Source organism: Manis javanica, chromosome 2 (genome assembly GCF_040802235.1).
Source record: "Manis javanica isolate MJ-LG chromosome 2, MJ_LKY, whole genome shotgun sequence".
In the NCBI taxonomy this organism is placed as follows: domain Eukaryota; kingdom Metazoa; phylum Chordata; class Mammalia; order Pholidota; family Manidae; genus Manis; species Manis javanica.
The window spans coordinates 96531141-96556882 of record NC_133157.1 but is presented as its reverse complement, the minus strand read 5'-3'; the positions used below and the strand labels follow the sequence as shown (position 1 = coordinate 96556882).

Sequence of the window (25742 nt, the reverse complement as noted above, 5' to 3'; positions counted from 1 at the left end):
CAAATCAGTACAGTTATGAGACTCACAAGTATTTGAAAGGCCTTCAAATGAAATATGATGGCTATTAACCCTCATATTATTATTATTTGTATTATAAAACCATTATTAAGGTGCTTGCTATTTGTTTACTGTTTGGAAAAAAATGTAGTTGCAAACTTTTATTACAAATTAAAAATGAGGTTCTTAAAAATCTCAACTTGACCAAATATGAAACAATTTACACCTTAAAAAGTGTATTGAGAAAACCTGAATTTTGTTTATTAAAAAAAAAAACATGTTTGTCATTACCAAAAATAAACATCTTTAGGTAAAAATAATAAAAACCCCAAGCTGCTTAGGTAGTTCAGATAGTTCTGGTTATCTGGTCAATTGGCAAAAAGCAAGCACTTAAGGCCTTCAGCTCCAATCTTCTGTTCTTTTATAATCGCTAGAATTTCATCTTCATTTCTTCTTGGATGAACAAACCGGATGATGGTAGAGCTGGTAAGCAGGCGGTGACTCAGCCCCACTTCTGAAGCAGATAAATTCTCTCTGCCGTCTTGTAGCTTAGGGTTTTCAGGGTGCCTGCATAGGTACCAACGTTGAGGTGGCTGCTGACTTGGATCTCATCTCCCTGATTTTCCTTATCCTCTTCATTGCCATTCCCTCAAGACTGTCTTTGGCAAGGAGGACCCCTCAGAGTCGTGGTCTGTAACCCCACACATATTCTGTCTCACTGGCCTACTCTGCTCTCCTGCACCCTGGGGTCGGCAGCATCTTCCATCACTTCTCTCCGCACAGAAGGGCTGGGATACTGTGGTCCATGTGCACAGGGTCTCTGCGTGAGGTAAGCACCGTCGCCTGCAATGGGGCCACCCTGTTGAGCCTGACCTTGTTCTCTCCCTGGTCTCCCATCCTCCATTCCTTCCCCACTCACTACTGCTCATTGTGCTGGTGACTGTGTGGAGGACCCCTGCGACGTGGATAGTGCCTGTAATGGTTACTCTACTGCCCATTTACCACCTTGCACTAGAACCCCACCAGGGTGGGTAACATTAGCTGCCTCTGCACCTTGTTCTCCTTCCATAGCATCGGATTCCACCATCTCTCCACCTCCAACACTGCAAAGGTACTTCCCCATCTTATTCTTTATGGCAGTCTGCTGTGCAAATGCATCTTCCTCTGTGTCATTCCTGTTGATGAAACCGTATCCATTTCTTACCCTCTTCCCAAAACCTTCCTTGCCATGAATTTGTTGTCCCAGCCCGGAGGTGCCGTCTTTGTGAGGCCACCGGCTCGCGGCTGCCCTCGGTGTCTGCAGCGCTGAAGTGGGGGCTGCCCAGGAGGGCGGTGATTGTGACGGGGTAGCTGCCACTCCGCCGGGCTGCCATGCTAACTAGGACAGCAGCGCCAGGGCGCTGAGGGCTTTCCGGGCCCCTCACCCTGTTAAGCTTCATATTACGACACATAGTTACCTTATTCTGTTCTCATTCATTATATATTCCAGGTATTGTCCTAGTCTTTAGAATTTGAGAATTCTGGGGCCCAAAGAATCTGATAGTCATATAAAGGAAAGAAAATGGCACTCTCCGTGATCAGACAGGGGTGTTACTAGGTAAGTTCCTAAATCTAAAATAGTATCCCAAAATATGCAAACATTTATGTTAGTCACACTAAGCAGAATCCGAAAGTTAACTTTAAAAAGAGCTTCTGAAAGGGAATAGGTAACTCCCAAATCACCCCATTTCTCAAAACCATCACAGTAATTGACAAAATGATAGCTTATGGTTACCTTCATGTTATTTGAGATTCGGCTCACATGCATTGCAGTGCCACTAATGAAAACACCACCTCAAATTTATTTCAAAATCAGTGCTGAGCTGGGTTCCTATGGAATCATGTCAATCCCACCAAAAGCACATTTTTCAGCTAATGAGCAAAAATTAGTTAATTAAATGGATAAAACTTGGGAGTAAATCCTACTTGCTTTGGTATCATTTACAAAAAGAGTTGGCATAAATTATAAATAAGAGTGCTGATAAATTTTTAATCAAATTGTATAAATTTGATGATGGAATTTCTCTAGTAATCATCAAAGATATCAGATAAAACCAATATGCAATAAAAAGTTTTCAGAAAAGATAACATTGTCATATTTTGCTATAGATACAGTCCATACTTTATTATTAACTGTCTCAATATAATATTGACTGAATATTTCAATGGCTTTTTGTAATTATTTTCAATAATACAGAGAGACAAGTTGCTTCAGTCAGTAACCTAACAGGAACATTTCATAGAAAAGAAACTAATAGTTCATGGTCAAATTTAAGTGAGGGCATAAAGTTTCAGCAAAACTGTTATTTCATGAAAAGACTGAATCACTCAAGAAGATGGCTGTGATTTGTGTGGGTGTAGCTAAAACAGCTTTTACGAGATCAGAGGTGTCCCAAACCTCCTTCTCCGAACAATGTTCTTGTACTGACACAGTACAGAGCAGAATTAGGACATTTCGAAACTGTGTGTATACAGTCAGCCACTATTGAGATTCTCTTTCTAAAGCCAAAATACTGTTGATGCCCTTGGCTTCAGAACTACTAATTTCCTCTAGTACAGTGATGAAAAGGTAACTTGTATTATCTCAGGAGATACTCCATTTAGATATTTTTGTCCTCAGTTCCTATTTGTTCCTCTTATTATCATGTTTAGAGATATGACCAAATCTGGACAATATTTTAGATTTTTAAGGATATATGCTAATGTTTTAAGTTTATGGTCTTACAGGCCCCCAAAAAGGATACTTTTTATATTTTAAATTAAATTAAATTAAATTAAATTATATTGTATTGTATTGTATTGTATTATATTCTATTATATTCTATTTATTATTTTATATTTATTATATTATATTATTATTTATATTTATATTTATATTTATATTATAAAAACTTTATTTGATTGGAAAATGTCATTGGTATAACATTGTTGTATACTAACACCGGGAAATAATTTGACTGTGGTAAATGAATAAGAAAGATGATATTGAGTGCTCACCCAATGTTCAGGTGACTCATTCCATGCTGCAGCCTCTGTTTAGGAAGTTTTCAGGGGAAAGACTATTTCTAGCCAATGGACTGCAAGGGAAAGTAATGCCTGCTAACTCTGAGGAGAAGTAGACAAGAGCCAGATGCCTCTTAGGTATTGCTTATGCCCTAGAGCAGTGGCCTTTGAGACCATGTGTTCCAGATGGCCTGACTCAAGTGGGGAAGAAGCCAGCTAAACCATATCAACTGTGACATAATGGATAAGTAAATACAGGGTGCTAAGCCTCTGAGATTTTAGGACATTTGTCTTGTAAAAGCTAGTACAAGTCATCCTTATAAATACTAAAATGAATGAGTCAATTCCCAGGAGAGTGTCTCATGTATGCATCTATTTTACATAGTATAATGTCTAGAAATGACCTTAAAGTATAATTTTAAATATCAACAGCACTGACCAGTAGTAACTTGCAGAAAAGTAAAGATGAGGAGTAGAGATCAATGAAGGGCAAACAGGGAATGAAGATAACAGATTTCCATTTTTAACTTCCTACAAATAAATGAGTTTTATTTTTACAATGAACACTATTGTTTTTCATGTTTAACCTATTTTTTTATTAAGGTATAATTGATATACACACTTATGAAGGTCTCACATGAAAAACATTGCATTTACTACATTCACTCATATTATCAAGTCCTCACCCATACCCCATGGAAGTCACTGTCCATCAGTGTAGTAAGATGCCACTCCATGACCCCACCCCCACAACATGTGTACCAATCATAATACCCTTCAGTCCCCTTCTCCCTCCCTCACCGCCACACTCCCCTTTGGTAACCACTAGTCCTTTCTTGGAGTTTGTGAGTCTGCGGCTGTTTTGTTCCTTCAGTTTTGCTTCTTTGTTACACTCCACAAATGTAAGAAATCATTTGGTACTTGTCTTTCTCTGCCTGGCTTATTTCACTGAGTATAATACCCTCTAGCTCCATCCATGTTGTTGCAAATGGTAGAATGTGTTTTCTTCTTATGGTTGAATAAAATTCCATTGTGTATATGTGCCACCTCTTCTTTATCCATTCATCTACTGATGGACACTTAGGTTGCTTCCATATCTTGGCTATTGTAAATAGTGCTGTAATAATATAGGGGTGCATATGTCTTTTTTAATCTGGGATCTTGTATTCTTTGGGTAAATTCCTAAGAGTGGAATTCTTGGGTCAAATAGTATTTCTATTTTTAGTTTTTTGAGGAACCTCCATATAGCGTTCCACAAAGGTTCAACTAATTTGCATTCCCACCAGCAGTGTAGGAGCATTCCCCTTTATCTGCATCCTCACCAGCAGTTGTTGTTCCTAGTCTTTTTTATGTTGGCCATCCTAACTGGTGTGACCTGATACCTCATTGTGGTTTTAGTGATATGAAGCATCTTTTCATGTGCCTCTTGGCCATCTGAATTTCTTCTTTGGAGAACTGTCTGTTCATATCCTCTGCTGATTTTTTGCTTTTTGAGTATTGAGGTGTGTGAGTTCTTTATATATTTTGGATGTTAATCCCTTATCAAATATGTCACTTATGAATATATTCTCCCATAATGTAGGATGCCTTTTTGTTCTGCTGATGGTGTCTTTTGATCTACAGAAGTTTTTAGCTTGATTTAGTCCCATTTGTTCGTTTTTACTTTTGTTTCCTTTGCCCAAGGAAATGGATTCAGGAAAATGATGCTCATGATTATATTCGAGAGATTTCTGCCTATGTTTTCTTCTAAGAGTTTTATGGTTTCTAAGAGTTTTATGGTTTCTAAGAGTTTTATGAGTTACATTCAGGTCTGTGATCCATTTTGAGTTTACTTTTGTGTATGAAGTTAGATAATAATCCAGTTTCATTCTCTTACATGTAGCTGTCCAGTTTTGCCAACACCAATTATTGAAGATGCTGTCATTTCCCTGTTATATATCCATGTCTCCTTTATTATATTATATGTGTGGATTTATATCTGAACTCTCTATTCTATTCCATTGATCTGTGGGTCTGTTCTTATGCCAGTACCAAATTGTCTTGATCACTGTGGCTTTCATAATAGAGCTTAAAGTGTGTGTGGGGGGATCCCCCCAGCTTTATATTTCCTTCTCAGGACTGCTTTGGCTATTTGGGGGTCTTTTGTGGTTCCATAAGGATTTTAGAACTACTTGTTATAGCTCATTGAAGAATGCTATTGGTATTTTGGTAGGGATTGCATTGACTCTGTAAATTGCTTTAGGCAGGATGGACATTTTGACAATATTAATTCTTCCTATCATTGAGTATAGGATGTATTTCTATTTATTGGTATCTTCTTTAACTTATCTCATGAGTGTTTGTAGTTTTCAGGGTATAGGTCTTTCACTTCCTTGGTTAGGTTTATTCCTAGGTATTTTAATCTTTTTTGATGCAATTGTGAATTGAATTGTTTTCTTGATTTCTCTTTCTGCTAGATCATCGTTAGTGTATAGGAATGCAACAGATTTCTGTGTATTAATTTTGTATCCTGCAACTTTGCTGAATTCAGATATTAGATCTAGTAGTTTTGGAGTGGATTCTTTAGGGTTTTTTATGTACAATATCATGTCGTCTGCAAATAATGACAGTTTAACTTCTTCCTTACCAATCTGGATGCCTTTTATTACTTTGTGTTGTCCAATTGATGTGTCTAGGACTTCCAGAACTATGCTGAATAAAAGTGGGAAGAGTGGTCATCCTTGTCTTGTTCCAGATCTTAAAGGGAAAGCTTTCAGCTTTAAGCATGATGTTGGCTGTGGGTTTGTCACATATGGCCTTTATTATGTTGAGGTACTTGCCATCCATACCCATTTTATTGAGAGTTTTTATCATGAATGGATATTGAATTTTGTCAAATGCTTTTTCAGCATCTATGGAGATGATCATATGGTTTTGTCCTTCTTTTTGTTGAGGAGGTGTATGATGTTGATGGATTTTTTAATATTGTACTGTCCTTGCATCCGTGGAGTAAATCCTACTTGATCATGATGGATGATATTTTTGATGTATTTTTAAATTTGGTTTGCTAATATTTTGTTGATTATTTTTGTATTGATGTTCATCAGGAACATTGGTCTGTAATTTTCTTTTTTTGTGGTGTCTTTGCCTGATTTTTGTTTTAGAGTGATACTGGCCTCATAGAATGAGTGTCCTCCTCTACTTTGTGGAAAACTTTAAGGGTGATGGGTAATAGGTCTTCACTAAATGTTTGATAAAATTCAGAGATGAAGCCATCTGGTCCAGGGGTTTTATTCTTAAGTAGTTTTCTGATTACCAATTCAATTTCATTGCTGGTAATTGGTCTGTTCAAATTTTCTGTTTCTTCCTGAGTATATTTAACCTGTTTTTAATATGCTTTCTTACTATTGTTATAATAATAAAAATGCATACATCATATGACTAAATTGCACCCTTAAGAGTGAGGGATTATGAACTTTATGAAATGTCTAAGCATAATTAAATAATTTGATGAAAGAAAACTGTGTGATACAAATAAAACTAACCAAGAAGTAGAGTTCTGAGATATTTGACAAAAAATTCTGGACCATTCCAAGAAAATCAGAACACTGGAATGTCTAGAAATTCAAAGAAGAGGTGTTTTACTGAGCCTCAACAGAGAAAGTTTTCCAAAAATGTAACCCAGACCAAAAGTATTGAATGACTCTTACCTAGATATCTCAGAATATAAGTGATGAAGTGATCAGTTTTGGAATTTATATTCCCGAAATTCGGGTTTTCCATATTCCTTAAAAAAAAAAAAGTAAAACCAAGAAAAAAAATGAACACATACTTGCCAAGGGAAAATAAAAATGAAATGGGCCTCTTCCATCTTTCCATTTGACAAATTCCCAAAGTTCAGAGGAAATGGACCTAGTTGCTTATTTTAATATTGTGGCTAGCAGAGTTTTGTGGAAAGATGCAAGGTTTATATAAAAGTCTTGATTCAAATCTCCTTGAGGAGCACTGATATGCCAAACTGCAGAGATTTTTTTTTCTCGCCGGGCAGCAGCCATGAGAAGCACAGACAGGCTTTACTTTCATCTGTCTCAGAGGGTTTTATTATTTTAAACAGAACCCAAATGCACTTTTGCCAATTATCTTCTTTGCTGTTATCTTCTCTCCATTTTAAAGATTTGCTACTGTGCCTCACCTAACTGATTCAAAAATAATTTTGCAGCCCTTAATTGACTTCTAAGAAGAAATGACAACCCCAAAATAAGATCCTAAAATCAGACTTTTGCAAACTTTACCAGTACTCCTTGAAACTCAGATGTGAAAGTGGACTCCTCAACTAGAAGAAACATTCCGTGGCTGCCCTTGGGAAGTTCTAGGAGATGCGGAAGGATTTGATTTCCTTCAGTTTCTCTCTATTTTGGTTGACATTTAACCCCATTTCCTGATGGGAGCATTGTGTCTCACCTGAAGAACCTGCTTTGGAACCGGATGCAGTGATAGCATGGAGCTTTGTGATATCTCATGTGGGGAAGGAATGAGAGTGTTCTATGTGTGGGAAATGGTTACACTGATATTTTAGGAGAGGAATAAACTTTTGTAGAGAGTAATGGTGGACTGCAAACCCACTTCCTATTCTTCTGCGTAAAACTAAACTGCATTTCTAAGTCTCTTGCAGGTGTGGCCATATAAATCAATTCTAACCATTAGAAAGCAATTGGAAACAATCATTACTTTCTTCTTATTTATTTTTAAATATTTTATTTTTAAATAGTTTACAAATGCAAATATATGTAAGGAATAAGAGTGATGATAAAGACATACAATGTCAGAAAAAGAACATTATCAGTATCTTTGAAGTGAATTATGTCACTCCTAATTTAGAGAGAAATACTATCCTTAATTATATTTCATAGTTCTGTTTCTCTTTATATTTATAATGATGTATGGATGTCAAACAAAATGCTCTTTAGCTTTGCATGCTCTAAAATATTAAAAGATGTAATTACATATTTTGTGGAATGTGAATATCCCTTTTTGTGTAAAGTAAAAGATTTTTAAGATCCTTTACACCGTGCATTCAATTTTATTGCTGCATAATACTTCATTTTATAAATATAATACAATTCATTTATTCATTTCCATCAATGTGCTTTGGAGGTTTTTCCATTTTTTTATTGTATTAGACACACTGGTTCTCCATCTTATAATAAGAAAGGGAACCTCTGAGTGTTATATGCTCCTGATTACTATTAAGGTTGTGTATCTTCATATATGGTTATGACATTCATAATTTCTTCCTGGAAAATAACTGTTCGTGTTTTTGTAATGTTTCCTATTAGTGCTTTTGTCTTTTTCTTATCTGAACAAAGATGTTCTATGTGGACTCTATCAATGAACAGAATTGCTTAATTATAAAGTAGTCAAATTCATTAATCATATTTCTTATCTAAATAATTAATAAATACTCAAATTTTCCCATGTTTTTTACATTTTTGAAATTTTTTCTTCCTCATCCAAATGTTTAGTCCACCTGGGAATTTACTGGTGAGAAGTAAGGAAACACTTTACTTTTATCATTATGAATAATCAATTATCCTAGTGCCACTTACATATAGTCCACATTTTTTCTCATGTTCAGTGACAGATTTCTCTCTAACAAAGTTCAGTTTTCGTGAGTCTCTTTCTGGACTCTGCATCCTTTTCCTCAGTGTCTGGCTCTCGTTAATCCACATCATTGTAATTTCTACAGTTTAATGATAGCTTTGTTATAAGTCTTGAAACCTAGTAAGACAAATCTTATCTTTCTTATTTTGAGAGGGACTTTCCTATTTCTGGAATATATCTGCTCTAGATATGTATTTTAGACTAAGCTTTGTCAAGTTCAATAAATAAACCTATTGTATTTTCATTAGAATTATCAGTCTGTAGATACATTTGGAAAATTGGCATCATCACAAAATTGAACCTGCTTGTCTCTTAAGATGGAATATTACTCAATTTATTTTGATATTTTAATGTTTTAAATAATGTATCATTTTATTTTGCACATTTTAGGCTTATTTCTAAATAACAAATTATGATAGTTATTATTTACTATGATTTCTGCATGTTTTAATCTTTCTTATTGGAAAGATTAAAACTGGCTAGGAACATATTAATGGAGAGAGCAACATAAAGAAGTATATGTGTAAGTATATGTGTGTTCACTTAAATTTATAATAAATATATAACTACATGTATGTAAATATGTATATATGTATATATCATGTGATGCTTCTATTAGAGAATCAAGATTATGCTTTTATATGGAAGAATATAATCCCTTTTTTATACAGAAAGCTAAATAACACTTCAGTGTTTCAGAAACCACACATTTTCAAGGTGTTAGGCACTTCACTTCAGACTTGCTTATATGGAGTATTCTGTAGCAAGTCACACCAAGATAGTGATGCCAGGGTTCTTGTTCACTGAGTGGAAGAATGAACTTCACAAACACTCAAGGTAGGAGAGCAAGGCAGAGGCTTTTATTTAGAAAGAAAGTGAGAGGACAGAGCTCCTGACTCAGGCCAGGAGGGGACAAGAGAGCCCTGGAGTGGTGCATTGTCTAGGGGTTTTTATAGGCAGTTGAGAGACACAGGGCAAGGAATGTACACCTGCTCAGTGGTCCCAAAATATTTATCTTTGAAAAGACATTAGAAAGTTTCTTACTGGTCTTCCTGTTTATTAACAAGAACTTTATTGCTCTGATTTCCACCCAGGATAGCAGCTTCCTGATCTGGGAGCATAGCACTCATGACTGCCTGCTTTGCTTCCAAAGTGGGCTAAATTATTGTCTGTTTGTTAGGAAACTTACTTTTTAACTAATTGGGTTTTACAATGCAATCTTATTTTCAAGATGGAATCCTTCATGTTTTTACTGCATTGTTTTGGGCTTGCTTGCTACATTGCCCAAGCTGCAAATCATTTGTTTAGGGCTGGAGAAAGAAAAGCAGTACCTGGGTAAAGTAGAAAAATAAGCTGGGCCCTCCAGTAGGTCAAAGCAAATCCCACAGTTGATTATCTTGCTTTGTTTTTTCCGGAGGCCCTTACCCTACTCTGTCTAAGCCCACAGTCCCTGTCTCCATAGTAATCATGGAATTATTTTCTTAACATTTTTTTTCTTTATGACTTAAATTCATACTTTCTTACTTTTTTATTTTTCTTATTTTGGTATCATTAATCTACAATTACATGAGGAACATTCTGTTTACTAGACACCCCCCATCACCAATTCCCTCGCCACGTATCCCATTACACTCTCTGTCCATCAGTGTAGTAAGATGCTATAGAGACACTGCTTTTCTTCTCTGTGTTGTACACCCCTCCCCATGCCCCCCTCATTATACATGCTAATCATAATGCCCCCTTTCTTTCCCCCCATCCCTCTCTTCCCACCCATCCTCCCCAGTCTCTTTCCATTTGGTAACTGTTAGTCCATTCTTGGGTTCTGTGAATCTGCTGCTATTTTGCCCCTTCAGTATTTTCCTTTGTTCTTACACTCCACAGATGAATGAAATCATTTGATGCTTGTCTTTCTACACCTGGCTTATTTCACTGAGCATAATACTCTCTAGTTCAATCCATGTTGTTGCAAACGGTAGGATTTGTTTTCTTCTCGTGGCTGAATAATATTCCATTGTGTATGTGTACCACATCTTCTTTATCCATTCATCTACTAATGGACACTTTGGTTGCCTACAATTCTTGGCAATTGTAAATAGTGCTGTGATAAACATAGAGGTGCATATGTCTTTCTCAAACTGGGCTGCTGCATTCTTAGGGTAAATTCCTACGAGTGGAATTCCTGGGTCAAATGGTATTTCTATTTTGAGCTTTTTGAGGAAACTCCATACTGCTTTCAGCAATAGTTGAACTAATTTATATTCCCACCAGCAGTGTAGGAGGGTTTCCCTTTCTCCACAAACTCGCCAACATTTGTTGTTTGTCTTTTGGATGGTGGTGATCCATACTGGTGTGAGGTGATATCTCACTGTGGTTTTAATTTACATTTCTCTGATGACTAGTAATGTGGAGCATCTTTTCATGTGTCTGTTTGCCATCTGAATTTCTTCTTTGGAGAAGTGCCTGTTCATATCCTCTGCCCATTATTTAATTGGCTTATTTGCTTTTTGTTTGTTGAGGTGCATGATCTCTTTATATATTTTGGATGTCAACCCTTTATCAGATCTGTCGTTAATGAATACAATCTCCCATATTGAAGGATGTCTTTTTGTTCTATTGGTGGTGTTCTTTGCTGTACAGAAGCTTTTCAGCTTGATATAGTCCCACTTTTTCCTTTTTGCTTTTGTATGCCTTGCTTGGGGGGATATGTTCATGAAGAAGTTGTCCATGTTTATGTCCAAGAGATTTTTGCCTATGTTTTTTTCTAATAGTTTTATGGTTTCATGAATTACATTCAGGTATTTGATCCATTTTGAATTTACTTTTGTGTATGGGGTTGGACAATGATCCAGTTTCATTCTCTTACATGTAGCTGTCCAGTTTTGCCAAAAGCAGCTGTTGAAGAGGTTGTGATTTCCCCATTGTATGTCCATGACTCCTTTATCATATATTAATTCACCATATATGTTTGGGTTAATATCTGGACCTCTCTATCCTGTTCCACTGGTCTGTGGGTCTGTTCTTGTGCCAGTACCGAATTGTCTTGATTACTGTGGCTTTGTAGTAGAGCTTGAAGTTGGGAAGTGAGATCCCCCTGCTTTATTTTTCCTTCTCAGGATTGCTTTGGCTATTCAGGGTCCTTTGTGTTTCCATATGTATTTTAAAACTATATGTTCCAGTTCATTGAAGTATGCTGTTGGTATTTTGGTACAGATTGCATTGAATCTGTAGATTCCTTTAGGCAGGATGGCCATTTTGACAATATTAATTCTTCCTAGCCAAGAGCATGGGATGAGTTTCCATTTGTTTGTGTCCTCTATAATTTCTCTTGAGTGTCTTGTGGGTTTCAGGGTATAGGTCTTTCACTTCATTGGTTAGGTTTATTCCTAGGAATTTTATTCTTTTTGATGCAATTGTGAATGGAATTTTTTTTTCCTGATTTGTCTTTCTTCTAGTTCATCATTAGTGTATAGGAAAGCAACAGATTTATGTGTATTAATTTTGTATCCTGCAACTTTACTGAATTCAGATATTTGTTCTATTAGTTTTGGAGTGGAGTCTTTAGGGTTTTTTAAGTACAACATCATGTCATCTGCAAATAGTGACAGTTTGACTTCTTCTTTACCAATCTGGATGCTTTTTATTTGTTTGTTTTGTCTAATTGCCATGGCTAGGACCTCCAGAACTATGTTGAATAACAGTGGGGAGAGTGGGCATCCCTGTCTTGTTCCCAATCTCAGAGAAAAAGCTTTCAGCTTCTTGCTGCTAAGTATGATGTTGGCTGTGGGTTTGTCATATGTGGCCTTTATAATGTTGAGGTACTTGCCCTCTATACCCATTTTGTTGAGAGTTTTTATCATGAATGGATATTGAATTTTGTTGAATGTTTTTTCAGCATCTATGGAGATGATCGTGTAGTTTTTGTCCTTCTTTTTGTTGATGTGGTGGATGATGTTGATGGATTTTTGAATGTTGTACCATCCTTGCATCCCTGGGATGAATCCCACTTGATCATGGTATATGATCATCTTGATGTATTATTTAATTTGGTTTGCTAATATTTTTTTGAGTATTTTTGCATCTATGTTCATCAGGGATATTGGTCTGTGATTTTCTTGTTTGGTGGGGTCTTTGCCTAGTTTTGATATTAGGGTGATGCTGGCTTTATAGAATGAGTCTGAAAGTATTCCCTCCTCTTTTATTTTTTGGAAAACTTTAAGGGGAATGGGTATTATGTCTTCCCTATATGTCTAATAAAATTCAGCAGTAAATCCATATGGCCCAGAGGTTCTGTTCTTGGGTAGTTTTATGATTACTGATTCAATTTCTTTGCTGGTAATTGGTCTGTTTAGATATTCTGTTTCTTCCTTGGTCAATCATGTATGATTGTATTTTTCTAGGAAGTTGTCCATTTCTTCTAGGTTTTCCAGCTTGTTAGCATATAGATTCTCATAGTATTCTCTAATAATTCTTTGTATTTCTGTGTGGTCCATCATGATTTTTCCTTTCTCATTTCTGATTTTGTTGATGTGTGTAGATTCTCTTTTTCTCTTAATAAGTCTGGCTAGGGGCTTATCTATTTTGTTTATATTCTCAAAGAACCAGCTCTTGATTTAATTGATTGTTTTCTATTGTTTTATTCTTCTCAATTTTATTTATTTCTTCTCTGATTTTTATTATGTCCCTCCTTCTGCTGACTTTGGGCCTCATTTGTTCTTCTTTTTCCAATCTCAATAATTGTGACTTTAGACTATTCATTTGGGATTGATCTTCCTTCTTTAAATAGGCCTGGATTGCTATATACCTTCCTCTTAGATCTACCTTCGCTGCATCCCACAGAACTGGGGGCTTTGTGCTGTTGTTGTCATTTGGCATATATTGCTTGATATCTATTTTAATTTGGTCATTGATCCATTGATTATTTAGGAGCATGTTGTTAAGCCTCCATTTGTTTGGGAGCATTTTTGTTCTCTTTGTACAATTTATTTCTAATTTTATACCTTTGTGGTCTGAGAAGTTGGTTGGTAGAATTTCAATCTTTTTGAATTTATTGAGGCTCTTTTTGTGGCCTAGTATGTGGTCTATTCTGGAAAGTGTTTCATGTGCACTTAAGAAGAACGTGCATCCTGCTGCTTTTAGGTGTAGAGTTCTGTAGATGTCTATTAGGTCCATCTGTTCTAGTGTGTTGTTTTGTGCCTCTGTGTCCTTACTTATTTCTGTCTGGTGGATCTATCCTTTGAAGTGAGTGGTGAGTTGAAGGCTCCTAGAATGAATGCATTGCATTCTGTTTCCTCCTTTAATTCTGTTAATATGTCTTTCACATATGCTGGTGCTCCTGTGTTGGGTGCATATATATTTAGAGTGGTTATATCCTCTTGTTGGATTGACCCCTTTATCATTAAGTAATGTCCTTCTTTATCTCTTGTTACTTTCTTTGTTTTGAAGTCTATTTTGTCTGATACTAGTACTGTAACACTTGCTTTTATCTCCCTGTTGTTTGCAAGAAATATCTTTTTTCATCCCTTGTCTTTTAGTCTGTGTGTGTCTTTGGGTTTGAGGTGAGTTTCTTGTAAGCAGCATATATATGGGTCTTGCTTTTTTATGCATTCTATTACTCTGTCTTTTGATTGGTACATTCAGTCTATTTACATTTAGGGTGATTATTGAAAGATATGTACTTATTGCCATTGCAGGCTTTAGATTTGTGGTTACCAAACATTCAAGGGTAGCTTCTTTATTATCTAATCCTCTAACTTAACCCACTTATTAAACTATTATAAACACAGTCTGATGATTCTTTATTTCTCTCCCTTCTTATTCCTCATACTCCATTCTTTATATGTTAGGTGTTTTATTCTGTACTCTTTTGTGTTTCCTTTCACTGCTTTTATGCATAGTTGATTTTATTTTTTGCCTTTAGTTAGTATTTGGTTGGTCTGCTTTCTTTGCTGTGATTTTATTTTCTCTGGTGATATCTACTTAGCCTTAAGAGTGGTTTCATCTAGAGCAATCCCTTTAAAATATCCTGTAGAGGTGGTTTGTGGGAGGCAAATTCCCTCAACTTTTGCTTCTCTGGGAATTGTTTAATCCCTCCTTCATATTTAAATGATAATCATGCTGGATACAGTATTTTTGGTTCAAGGCCCTTCTGTTTCATTACATTAAATATTTCATGCCATTCTCTTCAGATCTGTAAAGTTCCTGTTGAGAAGTCTGATGATAGCCTGATGGGTTTTCCTTTGTAGGTGACCTTTTTTTTCTCTCTGGCTGACTTTAATACTCTGTCTTTGTCTTTGATCTTTGCCATTTTAATTATTATATGTCTCGGTGTTGTCCTCCTTGGTTCCCTTGTGTTGGGAGTTCTGTGGGCTTCCATGGTCTGAGAGACTATTTCCTCTCCCAGTTTTTGGAACTTTCAGCAATTATTTCTTCACAGACACTTTCTATCCCTTTCTCTCTCTCTTCTTCCTCTGTTACCCCTATTATGCAAATATTGTTGCTTTTGTATGATCACATAGTTCTCTTAATAATCTTTCATTCCTTGAGATCCTTTTATCTCTCTCGCCTCAGCTTCTCTGTGTATTCCTGTTCTCTGATTTCTATTCCATTAACAGCCTCTTGCACCACATCCAGTCTGCTCTTAAGTCCTCCTAGGGATAGTTTTATTTCTGTATTCTCCCTCCCGACTTGATCCTTCAGCTCTTGCATACTTCTCTGCATGTCCATCAGCATGGTTATGACTCTTATTTTGAATTCTTTTTCAGGAAGATTTGTTAAATCTATCTCCCCTGGTCCTCTCTCAGGGGTTTTCTGTGTGATTCTGGACTGGACCAAATTCTTCTGACTTTTCATTGTGATCGAGGTATTCATAGGCAGTTGGCACATGTGTTAGCCGGGAGAACAAAGTCCCTTCTTGCTTGCTGGTCTCCTTGCCCTTCTCCGCTGCTTGTGCTGGTTACTGCACATGGGGAGTAGGCTTCGGGTTAATTTCCTGAGCCATGGCAGGCAGGGCAGTCCAGAGCCCTGCAAGGAGAGGCAGGCACACCGGGTGTTCTTTTCTGCAAGAATGGTGCCCCTTTGTGCCTCTGCCTGTGCAGGGCAGCTGTGCACCAGCAGCAGCCCCAGGTCTGGCCTGGTGGCTGCATGCTGGGAGGAGGCTCTTGGAAGCACGCTGGGAGGAGATGTGGCTGCTCCCAGGCTGCTCTGCCAGGGCCATGCAGGAGGGGGAATGAGCGGCAAGCTGTTTATCACCATGAGGTGCTTCAGAGCTGCATTGCTACCCAGAGGCTTAGGGCACCTGAAGTTCCCCGGGATTCCCAGCTGCTGGGCTGAGTGTGCCAGGACAACTCCATCCATTTGTGTGGCCCCTGTTCCTTTAAGACTTTCAAAATGCACTCGCTTTTCTTTTGTGCTGAGGGAGCCGGCTGTGGGGAGCTGCTCACAGATTTTACTTTTCCATTTCTCTAATATGCAGTTCACCATGCAATGTGTGTCTGCACTCCCTGTGCAGATTACTATGGCTGGTTATTTTTCAGTCCTGTTCTTCCACTCCCACCCTGCTCCGACTCCTCTCCTCCCACCAGGGAGCTGGTGTGGGGGGAGTGCTTGGGTCCTGTTGGGCTGCTGTTTTTATCTTACCTCCTTCATGAGGTGCTGAGTTCTCGCAGGTGTCGATGTAGCCTGGCTGTTGTACTGTATCCTCTGGTCTCTCTGTTAGGCACAGTTTTATTTGCTATGTTTTCAAAAACATATATGGTTTTGGGAGGAGATTTCCACTGCCCTACTCATGCCGCCATCTTCTCCTCTCCTTCTTAACATTTTTAAATTTTTATTTTATTTTGATAAGAACAAGTAACATGATATCTACCTTCTTAATGAATTTTAAGTGTACAATACAATATAGTTAATTATAGGTACAGCAGAGCTCTGAAACTTACTCATTTAGCTTAATTGAAACTTCATTCATATTTTAGCTGCTTCCAAATTCCCACTCCCTACCTCTGGAATTCAGTATTCCACCCTTGGTTCCCATGTTTTTGACTATTTTAGATACTTCATATTAGGTAATAAGGCAGTATTGCCTAATGTGATTGCCTTATGTCACTTAGTCTAGTGTCAAAGATCATTTGTTTTGTCACATATTGAAGGATTTCCTTTATAAAAACAGCAATATTCTATTGTATATGTATACAATATTTTCTTCATACCTTTACCCATATTGAATATTTAGGTTGTTTCCATGGCATGGCTATTACAAATAATGCTGCAATGAACTGGGGGTGCAGCTATCTCTTCAAAATCTTGATTTCAATTCTCTTAGATAATTACCCAGTAATGAGATTGCTGGGATATATAGCAGTTCTAATTTTAATTTCCCCAAGAACTTGCATAGTGTTTTCCATAGTGGCTGCACCATTTTGAATTCACACCACAATGTGCCAGGGTTCCAATTTCTCCATATCCTCACCAACACTTGTTGTTTTGATTTGTTTTCTTTAATAATAACCATCCTGACAGATACGAAGTTGTATTTCACTGTGGTTTTGATTTGCATTTCCCTGAAGATTAGTTGACATTGAGCAGCTTTTCTTATGCTTGTTGGCTATTTGTATGTCTTCTTTGGAAAAATCTCTATTCAAGTCTTTAGCCCAATTTTTTTATCAGGTTATCATTTGTTTTTGCTTCTTGCTATTGGTTTGTACATGTTCCCTATAAATTTTGGAAATCAACCTGTTATCAGATATATAGCTTACAAATATTTTTTCTTCCATTCTATAGGTTGTTCCTTCACTCTCCCATGCAGAGATTTTTAGTTTTATATAGTCTCACTTGTCTGTCTTTGCTTCAACTGCTCATTCTTTTGATCTCATACCCATTGTCTCATTGCTAGGACTAATGTCAGGAAGACTCTCTCCCAAGTTTCCTTCTTGGAGTTCTACATTTCTAGGTACTATGTTCAAGTATGAATCCATTCTGAATTGATTTCTCTGCAAGGCTTAAGACCAGAGTCCAATTTCCCTCTTCTGCATATGGATATCCAGTTTTCCCAGCACCTTTTGCTGAAGAGACCATCCTTTCCCCACTGCACAATCCTAACACCCTTGTTGAGGAACAGATGACTATACAGCCAAGGATTTATTTCCAGGCTTTCCACTCTACTCCATTGGTCTATATATCTACCACTATGTCAATGCCATACTGTTTCAATTAATATAGCTTTATAATATACTTTGATACCAGGACATGTGATACCTATGGCTTTGTTCTTCTGGATCAAACTTGGTTTGGCTATTCAGAGTTTTTTTGTGGTTCCATATGATTTTTAGAATTGTTTTTTCTTCTTTTTGCTATTATTTTGAATTATAAATTATGTATATTTAAGGTGTGTAAAATGATTTGATATACATAGTGAATTGATTACAAGCTAGTTAACGTATCTTCTATTATAGTTATGATTTTGTGTGTGTGTTAGGACCACCTAAAATCTACTCTCTTAATAAATTTCCAAAATTCAATACAGTATTATTAACTATAATCATCATGTTGTTAACTAGATCTTTTACTCATACTATATAACTGCAACTTTGTTCCTGTTGACCAACATCTCATTTCCCTCATCTCACCACACCTAGTAGGCACTGTTCTCTTCTTTGCTTCTATGAATTTGACATTTTCAGATTCTACATGTAAGTTAGACCATATGTCTTTTGGTTGGTGAGTTTTGTCCATTTATATTTAAAGTAATTAATCATAAGGGAAGGCTTCATGTCACTATCTGTTGTTTTCTGTTAGTCTTACAGTTCTTTTATCCATTTTTTCTTACCTTTATGTCTTCCTTTGTGTTTTGTTGAATTTTTGTAATGATAAGTTTTGAGTTTTGAATCTTTTTTCTTTTTTTGTATAACTTTTGTTTTCTTTGTGGTTACTGTGGATTTCCCTTTATCTTCTAGCCATACAGTCTCTTTTAAGCTGCTAATAACTTAAGTTCAATTGCATACAAAAACAACCCTTTCACTTCTCCCCATCCAGATTTTATGCTATTGTTGTAATAATTTGTATCTATTTATATTGTGTATTTATTAACATATTTTTAGTTATAACTATAACTTAGATATTTTAATACATTTATTTTTTTAATATATTTTAATGTTTATCTTTTAACTTCTATACTAGAGTTAAAATTGTTTTAAAATATTGCTATATTTTGTGTGTGCCTATATGTTTATCTTTACCAAGAAGTTTCATACTTTCTTATGCTATTATGTTGTCATTTTATTTAGTTTCATTTCCTTTAACACCTCTTTTAAGGCAGTGTTGTAGTGATGAACCCTTTCAGCTTTTGTTTGTCTGAGTTTTTATCTCTCCTTCATTTTTAAAGAACAGTTTTGCTGGTTATAGTATTTCTGGTTGGTAAATCTTCCCTTTCCAAACTTTGAATATATCATTCCACTCCCTTCTAGCCCACAAGTTTCTGCTTTAAATCCACTGAATGTCTCAAGAGAGTTCCCTCAAATGTGACAAGTTGCTTTAATTATAAAGTTGCTTTACTTTTGTTACTTTCAAATTCTCTCTTTGTCTGTGAATTCTGGTAATTTAATTATAATGTGTCTTGATGTGAATTTGTTTGTATTCCTCTTGTTCAGTGTGCTTTGGGCATCCTCAATCTGGTTGCACATTTTCTTCCCCAGATTTGGGAAGTTATTAGCCATCATTTCTTGAATAAATTTTATTTCTACCTTTTCCTGCTAGGAATCCCATAATTAATATATCATACTTTTTAATAAAGTCCTATAAGTCCCTTAAACTTTCTCCAATCTCTTATTCTTTTTTCCTTTTGTTCCCCTGATTAAACTATTTCCAATGACTTTCTTTTGCTTAATCAAGTCTGATTTTGAACACCTCTAGTAAATTTTTCTTTTCAGTTGCTGTGTTCTTCAGCATCTGGATTTCTCTTTAGTACTTTCTAATACTTTCTCTACCCATTAAAATTCTTAGTTTTTTGTATACACTATTCTTTTGACCTTGGTGAGCATTACTATTATAGTTACTTTGAATTCTTCCAGGTAAATTATATAATTTCAATTTGTGAGTAGCAATTTCTGGAGATTTATCTTGCTCTTTTATTTGGAACATATTTACACATTTCTTCATTTTCTGTGACTCTCTGTGTTGGTTTCTGTGCATTAGACAAGGCTGGCATTTCTTCTGGTTTTTACAGACTGGCCTCTCCCTTCTCTAGGAGAAGCTGGAAGCTGAAGGTTTTTTTCCTGATTATATGGTACTGTGCTTGCAGTAGGGATTCTGGCAAGAGGGTGTCTTGCACATCCCTATCACCTTCAATAAGTGTGTTTTCATGTTTGCCTAGGGTACTTTCAATTAGCTTCTGTATTTCTTGCAAAGGGAATTTGTCCATGAATTGTTGCTGAATCAGTGCATTCACTGGGAGAAAGATGGTATGAGGCTTTCTGCTCCACCACCTTTATTATTATTTTCTATTTTATTATTCCTATTTTCTATGCACTGTTTCATCCAAGCATCTGAAATACTATAAAATGGAAATTTGTAAACCAACTGTATTAACATTCTGTGAACATTTATCATTGCATTGATTAAAAAATGATAAACTATTAGCACAATTTTTAATAACAAAGTATAATATAAATGTTATACTTATTTAAATATTATTAAAATTCTATCATTTAAATTTGTCCATATTATTACACATGCAGTCATTCTTAATTGTTACATTCGTAGCATACTCATGCCATGTACTATTTTAATTTGTCTATCTATCCTATATACCTTCAAAATTTTTCTACACATATCTCATAATTTTTGTTTATAATCATTGAATGTCATTCTGTCAAACACTTCAATTATTTTAAATGGACTATTTGACATTGGCTATGAACCATTCCATTACAGATGGATACTACAGATGCTTCTGCAAAGTACGTTCTAATTCTAATGCTCATTCCTAATGAAGTTAGTGACATAAGCATTTTAAAGTGGGAACAATTGTCTAATTAATTTAAAGCCTGTTTTATTTTTTTCATTTTCCATAATGGAAATCACAGAAAAAGACTCTGATTTTGGGGTATTCCCTTAAAGATGAGAGTCAATTTTAGTCATGCAAGAAGTCAGAAATTATACAATATTTTTAGAAAACAACACAAAGCACACAAAACCATATGTCCAATGCTGCTTCTCCTTTAATGTGTATTACCTACTTACAGATTCTAAACACTATATCTTTTCTTTGCTGTGGTTATCAGTGTTTTTTTTTTTTTTTTACACAAAGAAAGTGAGCAGTAGCTCTTGAGGTTCTGGCATCTGATAGAAGCAACTACAGTAGAAAGGTACTTGAACATTTAACTTTTCAGGGAGTGTTTCCTAGCTTCACTTTTCTCCTACTGTTTTGGTAAATATTCTCATAATAGGGAGACACTTCATTTTTGTAGTTTTGGAAAAGAAATCAAATCTAGAAACATAACACCTTTAGGAAGAATAAGTCCACATTTTCAACATGAAATTTCATTTTATATTAACCACATATTATGGTATCTCACTGTATTCCTGAGAGTCTAGGAGACACCAAAAACAATATTCAATTCCAATGTTCCCAGACACTGTTCAGCATGCTCCTCTCACCCTGTCCCAACTTGAATGTGTGCACATTACTGCTACAATGCACAATAGGCAAAGCTGTGTGCTTTTACCAGAAGTTATCATGTGTTTTCATCCCTTTGTCCAAATTATAACCCAGACTATAAAATGGGAATCTGAGGGCTCTAAGTAACCAGAGGATTGTTTGTCTCTTTTCTTCCATATCCTCCCATGATGATGAATCACTTCACTTGCTGTCACAGTCTTACTCTGGCCCCCTAATTTCTGGTTGAGGCAATGGACCGGCTCCTTCTGAGAAGATTGTGTACCTGGAGCCCTGAATGGATGCTGAATGCCATGAAGGTTTCAAGGTAACTGCTTTCACATTGGGACTCATTTTTGTTACACAGCTATTTAATTTGTTCTCAGGCCCAATAAACCACAGAAAAATTACTCAGAGAAAAAAAAAATGATACAGAAACAGAAACCAGATGCTCAAATCTCGAAGTGTATTACCTCTTATTTCCTCTAAGGATGCATTTTGTCAATGCAATCTTTAATGTAAATATAAAACAACATATTCTAGTGCCTAATTGTATCAGTGCCTTCTTATTTTCCTTTTTGTTCTAAAGGAGCAAACTGACTTGACAGTATGCAAAAAATTCCTATTGTATGTGCCTAGAAAGCTGAAAAAGTATCTGTGTTTCACTAGCTTCTGAAAACTTACGTCTGTTTAATATGTCCATATCTGTAACTTTTTGAAGAGAAACAAGGCAGCTGTACCTAACATCTGTCTAAGACATTAGTTACTTCATAAATTATGTCTTATTCAAAAGAACATATTGGATTATATTTCTCAAAAGAAGACACAGCACTCTTCTTGAAAATTAATGTGCAGTATTGGTATTAAATGGACCTGAACAGCACATTCACAGATGTTTTTGCCTTGATCAGGGAAAAGGTATAAGGCAACAAAAGAATCCCCAGAGCGTGCAGGAGTGAAACATTTAACTGCAATATGTTACCTGGCCCCTAGCCTTCTGCCTATCTTCATTTCATTGCACACACACAATGAGCAGAGTCAGATTCTAAACAAAGTCCAGGGGATATCTTCTTAAATCATCTTTGATATATTTTTATAAATTATTGCCAGTGCAGCATAGGTTCTGTACTTGGAGCAAAGGAGTGTAATACCATTATACTCCCATGAGCCCTGGTAGGCTCAGAAATAGTCAACCAATTAGGAAATTGAAATCCCTGATTGCAGGTAAACATGAACAATTTCCAGCTTTTACCCTGGGAAATCTTAAATGTAGGTGGGCAAGAAATATGATTCAAACCTGATTGTGTGGAAAATGTAATGGCTACTCTACTAGTGTTTAGACAAACTTGCTTCCCATACTTGGTTTGCTTTTCCAAGACTGATATATTTCTTTTGCTTTTATCTATTTATAGATATATGTATCATAAATGTCCATTTACAGATTAGAAGGATTCTATTACCTTCTCTCATATAACTTTTTCCTTTATACTCCTCTCAAAATAATGGTATTAGTAATTTATATTTGTATCTTTATAACTCCCTTCTTTTATAGAACATATGACTAATCCCATCCAAATGGAATTTCAATATAAAATGCTCTAATAATTGTATTACAAGATAAATAATATGAACTTTCTGAGTACGTTTGCTAAATTATTATATTACTATGAAGACAATAAAAAATACAAGTCTCTTGAAATATATGACATAGATTTAAATTTCAGTTAACATTGACAAAAGGGTTATGAGACACAGTCTCAAACTTTACCCCTTTCAATTATACTTTGCCCTGGATTACAGCCTCCGTAACCGTGCTTGCCTTATACATGCTGGAGATGACAGTGAGTGCCTCCCAGGACTGCAGTGACAATCAAATGAGACAATAAACATAGAAATAACAGGCAGATGGTAAATCCCTAGAAAATCCTAATTTACAAAAGAACATAACTGAGAGGAAGTATGTATTGAGAAAAAATAACATGAAAAATAGTGAATTAAAGAAGAGATACATGATTCACAAATGTCACCATTCTAAATGAGTGCTCTATCTATCCACGTGTCAAATTATTCTAGTTAACTTACTCAGTCTTTGTGTCCAACTCTCTTCTTTGTTTTTTTCAATCAGGTTCAGTCCAGTATCACTTTTAAGTCACTTTATTTTTCCCTGAGTAAGTAACTCTATGACTCTTCTCCCTAAAAGCCTGACATTCCATTTGTTTACATAGAAGGTTTTCAAGACCATTACAGTGTTTATAAAAGGCTGAGTTTCCTTTTGGTTGAAATATTGACAATAAAATGCATGCAATGGTTTTGTAGATTTTTTCTCTACCCACAAATTCTCCTTTTCCAAATCTATTATGGATTTGGTTTTGTTTGTCTTTAAGTGTTATTCTATGACAAAAAGGGCCACTGTACTTTACAAGGAGGATGTTTATGAATTACAGTGCTGTCAGAGAGAGATTAAAAACCTCTCTCCTTTTCTTTCCCATTTAATAAATGATCTTTCTGCAGTATTGTGGGGAGAAGAGATAATGAAGGCAAAAGGGAATGTTTTCAAAGGTCTTACATCAGTTTTTAGTATTCAAGTTGAAACATATTTTATTTTGGAAGACTTTCATAAAAGAAAGCTCCTTCCTAGTCCCTGGTTACTCATTGTACTACCTGAAAGCACAACGTATGTAAAATCTCTTCCTTAAAACTTGGTTTGATTTCTCTAAACCAATCAGATTTGTCTTGCTAGTTTATGATGCAGACATGTAGTAAGTATGATACAAAGTGGTAAGTATTGTGATGGAGATATAACCAGTAAAAACTATATCACTCAACAGAGATGAAACATAGTCACCTTACGCTTTATTCCAATGAAATTAATGTGGTTTGAGCTCACATCTGAAAACTCCAGCAAACCCACTATTTCTATAGGCTGTCTCCATCTCCTAAATGGATCAAAGGCCAAAAAGATTTACAAAGTCCAAGTGTGGGAGTTGATCTCCACTTCACAACCACAGACAGAGAAACACAGATCAGTGGGTATGCAACTGCAGTTTATTTTTCAGTAAAATGATGTTGCTATCAACAGTGTGTCTTACCCATTTTGACTATTAATTATTTCATTAATTCATTTAACACACATTATTGAGAGAGGTTATGTTCCAGGCATGGTTCTAGATGCTGGAAATACAATAGCTAGGAAAACAAAGGTGTTAATTTTTATAAACTTTAAATTCCAGTGACAATAATAATTATTTTATATGTTTATTAATAAGCATAATACTGTAATGTTCATACATAATTAAATAATTTTGTTTATTAATAATACTGTTTATTATGGGTCAGACACTATATATACACATATAGACTAATATATATTAGTTCCATTATTCTTTCCAATGAAGAAAGATTAATATTACTTTAATGCTATGAATAAGTAAAGTGAAATGCAAATAGGTTAAATAATTTACCCAATTTACCATAGCTAGAAAGGGATTGATTTGAATTCACACAGTCTAGTTCTAGAGCTAATGATTATAATCCTATTATAATGTTTAGTTGCTTGCTAAAGAAGTCAAAACTGTGCAAAATTTTCCAGTTCAAAATTTTTATCTGAGCCCAATTATCAAGGGACTGTAGTCCAACATCCTGGATCTTCAAGGGGAAGCAAGCCTCTGCTCTAAAGGCCAAGGGAGGCCAAGTGAGTAGATGTACTCTTACTACTTACTTCCCTTCTTGGCACCAGCCCCAGCAGGGCCACTGGGTCAAGATTTGTTTGGGCATCCACCCCCTGTGGCTCTTTTTCTATTAGATGATCCAGACAAGCTTTTCTTCCAACCCTTTAAACAGAAAAACTTTGAAGATGAGAACACTCACCCACACCAGTTAGCATCAATGTCCTGGTTATCTGTAGGAACCCAACTTACACAACCTGAACAACAGAACCTCTCTCATTTTTATAAACAGTAAACTCTTCTTTAGTGCCTCAAGGATACATTATTTTCTTAGATTATGCAGTGGCTTTCTTTTATTTTCTCTATAGAAGGAAAAACAAATAAAAATAGCAGTGGAACATCTTTATAAAGTGGTGTGCAATGTAAAGAAAAGACATAGAGTTAAAGTTGATCATAGCATCAGGATAAGTCATATAGGAAGAAACATTTGGCCATGGACTTGAAGGATAAATAAGAGTTTTCAGTTTGACAAAGAAATGAAAGCAAGCCAGGTGGAAAAAAAGAGCGTGAGTCAGCCGTGGCTGGCTGGTTACCCACCAGGACTTCCTCCTCTGCTTCTGCAGCACTGTGTACACATCTCTTTTATGAAACCTGTAAAATATATGTAAGTATAGAGTTTTGTCTCTGTTTTGCTCAGTGTATTCTCAGATCTTGGAGACAAGGCTGGTAGGTACACAGCTTGCCTAGACCAA

General features: G+C 35.8%; 1 long non-coding RNA gene and 1 pseudogene across 1 annotated transcript in view; one reads left to right on the top strand and one right to left on the bottom strand.

The window, feature by feature from the left end:
* Positions 1–365: 365 nt before the first annotated feature.
* LOC118970952 (Y-box-binding protein 1-like) lies at positions 366–1436 on the bottom strand (annotated as a pseudogene).
* Positions 1437–1455: 19 nt separating this feature from the next.
* LOC140845098 (uncharacterized) overlaps positions 1456–25742 on the top strand; it is a 137030-nt gene continuing 112743 nt past the window's right edge. The window contains exons 1-2 of the long non-coding RNA XR_012123783.1: positions 1456–1594; positions 21546–21653. This is a non-coding gene — a long non-coding RNA (uncharacterized lncRNA). The remainder of the gene's footprint in view (positions 1595–21545; positions 21654–25742) is intronic.